Source organism: Aegilops tauschii, chromosome 2 (genome assembly GCF_002575655.3).
Source record: "Aegilops tauschii subsp. strangulata cultivar AL8/78 chromosome 2, Aet v6.0, whole genome shotgun sequence".
Lineage (NCBI taxonomy): Eukaryota > Viridiplantae > Streptophyta > Magnoliopsida > Poales > Poaceae > Aegilops > Aegilops tauschii.
The window spans coordinates 493112974-493117150 of record NC_053036.3 but is presented as its reverse complement, the minus strand read 5'-3'; positions in this window follow the sequence as shown (position 1 = coordinate 493117150).

Genomic DNA, 4177 nt, shown 5'->3' with positions numbered 1-4177 from the left:
TGCTTGTTGGGAGCTTTCCCGTGTAAATAGTTTTATTTCTTTTCTTTTCTTTGGGGGTCGATAGAAGAAGACCATTATGAAAATATTGAAGTGGCTCTTATATGCCTTATTGTTGATTTAACCAAGAGCCCATATTGCCTTGTCTTCTCCTGTTTATTGAATGCTTGCAGATTCCAGCTTAGTCCAAAGCACATGCACTATTATTATTATCATCGTTCGGTCGTGCAAGTGAAAGGCAATAATGACGATATATGATGGAATGAATGAGATGAGAGAAGCTGGTATGAACTCGACCTCTCTTGTTTTTGTAAATATGATTAGTTCATCGTTCCTGATTCAACCTATGATGAATAAACATATTTGCAATGACAATTAGAGATTATAGTTGCTTATGCCATGCTTAATCAGCTAGGAGTTTATAATGGTTTACTTTGCGTGCCAACATGCTATTAAAATGGTTGTGATGTGGTATAGTAGGGTGGTATCCTCCTTTGAATGATTCGAGTGGCTTGACTTGGCACATGTTCACGCATGTAGTTGAAACAAAATCAACATAGCCTCTACGATATTTATGTTCATGGTGGATTATATCCTACTCATGCTTGCACTCAATGTTTATTAATTTTAATGCATGTTCATGACTGTTGTCGCTCTCTAGCTAGTCGCTTCCCATTCTTTTGCTAGCCTTCACTTGTACTAAGCGGGAATACTGCTTGTGATCCCATCCCTTAAACCCCAAAGTTATTCCATATGAGTTCACCATACCTTCCTATATGTGGTATCTACCTGCCGTTCCAAGTAAATTTGTATGTGCAAAACTCTAAACCTTCAAATGAAATCTGTTTTGTATGCTCGAATAGCTCATGTATCAACTAGGGCTGTCTGTATCTTCCATGCTAGGCGGGTTATTCTCAAGAGGAGTGGACTCCGCTCCTCACTCACGAGAAAATGGCTGGTCATCGGGATGCCCAGTCCCATGCTCTAAGCAAATCAAATCGAAATAATTGCAAACAAAACTCCCCCAGGATTGTTGTTAGTTGGAGGCACCCGTTGTTTCGGACAAGCCATGGACTGATGTTTGTTGGTGGAGGGGGAGTATAAACTCTACCATTCTGTTTGGGAACCGCCTATAATGTGTGTAGCATGGAAGATATCGAGATCTCTCAGTTGTTTTGTTGACAATGAAAGTATGCCGCTCAAAATATTATTCATCTCCATTTCAAATCGAGCTCTGGCACCTCTACAAATCCCTACTTCCCTCTGTGAAGGGCCTATCTATTTACTTTTATGTTGAGTCATCATCCTCTTATTAAAAATCACCAGTTTGAGAGCACCGCTGTCATTTGCATCCATTACTATTAATTTATATTGAATATGACTATGACTGGATCTCTTTTACCATGAATTACAATGTTTAGTCAGTCCTTGATCTTTAAAGGTGCTCTGCATTTATGTTTTGCGGTCTCAGAAAGGGCTAGCGAGATACCATCTTGGTATATCATATTATGATTGTTTTGAGAAAGTGTTGTCATCCGAGATCTGCTATTATTGCTCGCTAGTTGATTATGCCATTGATATGAGTAAACATGAGACCTAAGTGTTATTGTGAATATGGTTAGTTCATAATTTTTGCTGAAAACTTGAATGCTGGCTTTACATATTTACAACAACAAGAGCAAACAGAGTTTGTAAAAGTTTTTCTTTATCACTTTCAGTTTATCAACTGAATTGCTTGAGGACAAGCAAGGGTTTAGGCTTGGGGGAGTTGATACGTCTCCGTCGTATCTACTTTTCTAAACACTTTTGCCCTTGTTTTGGACTCTAACTTGCATGATTTGAATGGAACTAACCCGGACTGACGCTGTTTTCAGCAGAATTGCCATGGTGTTATTTTTGTGCGGAAATAAAAGTTCTCGGAATGACCTGAAACTTCACGGAGATTATTTCTGGAAATGATAAAAAATACTGGCGAAAGAATCAAGGCGAGGGGGCCCACACCCTGTCCATGAGGGTGGGGGCGCGCCTACCCCCTGGGCACGCCCCCTGCCTTGTGGGCCCCTTGGTGCTCCACCCACCTCAACTCCAAATCTATATATTCACGTCCGGGGAGAAAAAAATCAGAGAGAAGGATTCATCGCGTTTTACGATACGGAGCCGCCGCCAAGCCCTAAACTCTCTCGGGAGGGCTGATCCGGAGTCTGTTCGGTGCTCCGGAGAGGGGAATCCGTCGCCGTCGTCATCATCAACCATCCTCCATCATCAATTTCCTGATGCTCACCGCCGTGCGTGAGTAATTCCATCGTAGGCTTGCTGGAAGGTGATGGGTTGGATGAGATTTATCATGTAATCGAGATAGTTTTGTTAGGGTTTGATCCCTAGTATCCATTATGTTCTGAGATTGATGTTGTTGTGACTTTGCTATGCTTAATGCTTGTCACTAGGGCCCGAGTGCCATGATTTCAGATCTGAACCTATTATGTTTTCATGAATATATGTGAGATTTTTATTCCTATCTTGCAAGTCTATAGTCACCTACTATGTGTTATGATCCGGCAACCCCGAAGTGATAATAATCGGGACCACTCCCGGTGATGACCGTAGTTTGAGGAGTTCATGTATTCACTATGTGTTAATGCTTTGGTCTAGTACTCTATTAAAAGGAGGCCTTAATATCCCTTAGTTTCCAATAGGACCCTGCTGCCACAGGAGGGTAGGACAAAAGATGTCATGCAAGTTCTTTTCCATAAGCACGTATGACTATATTCGGAATACATGCCTACATTACATTGATGAATTGGAGCTAGTTCTGTGTCACCCTATGTTATAACTGTTGCATGAATAATCGCATCCGGCATAATTCTCCATCACCGATCCAATGCCTACGAGCTTTTCACACATTGTTCTCTGCTTAGTTACTTTACCGTTGCCACTGTTACAATTACTACAAAACTGCTATTGTTACTTTTGCCACTGTTACCGTTACTTCCATACTACTTTGCTACTAAACACTTTGCTGCAGATATTAAGTTATCCAGGTGTGGTTGAATGGACAACTCAGCTACTAATACTTGAAAATATTCTTTGGCTCCCCTTGTGTCGAATCAATAAATTTGGGTTGAATAATCTACCCTCGAAAACTGTTGCGATCCCCTATACTTGTGGGTTATCAGTAATGCAGATCAGTATAAGCCTTGCAAGCAATGTGACTAATGAGTTAGTTGCGGGATGATGCATTACGGAACGAGTAAAGAGACTTGCCGGTAACAAGATTGAACTAGGTATGGTGATACCGATGATCGAATCTCGGGCAAGTAACATACCGATGACAAAGGGAACAACGTATGTTGTTATGCGGTTTGACCGATAAAGATCTTCGTAGAATATGTAGGAGCCAATATGAGCATCCATATTCCGCTATTGTTTATTGACCGGAGATGTGTCTCGGTCATGTCTACATAGTTCTCGAACCCGTAGGGTCCGCACGCTTAACGTTCGATGACGATTTGTATTATGAGTTATGTGATTTGATGTACCGAAGGTTGTTCGGAGTCCCGGACAAGATCACGGACATGACGAGGAGTCTCAAAATGGTCGAGACGTAAAGATCGATATATTGGAAGGCTATATTCGGACATCGGAAAGGTTCCGAGTGATTCGGGTATTTTTCGGAGTACCGGAGAGTTACGGAAATTCACCGGGGGGGGGGGGGGTCAATGGGCCTTCATGGGACTTAGTGGAAATAGAGGGCAACAAGGAAATGTGGAGTGCGCCCCCCTAGGCCCAAACCAAATTGGTTTAGGGCTTTGGGGGCCGGCCCCCTCTTTCCTTCTCCGCTCCTCCTCTTTCCTTCCCCTCCTAGTTGGATAGGAAAGGGGGAACCTACTCCTAGTAGGAGTAGGATTCCCCCCTTGGGGTGCACCCTATGAGGCCGCCGCCCCTCCCCTTGCTCCTTTATATACGTGGACAAGAGGCACCCCAAAGACACACAATAGACATTGATCTTAGCCATGTGCGGTGCACCCTCCACCATAATCCACCTCGGTCATATCGTTGCAGTGCTTAGGCGAAGCCCTGCGTCGGTAGCTTCATCATCACCGTCATCACGCCGTCGTGCTGATGAAGCTCTCCCTTGACACTCTACTAGATCATGAGTTCGTGGGATGTCACCGAGCAGAAA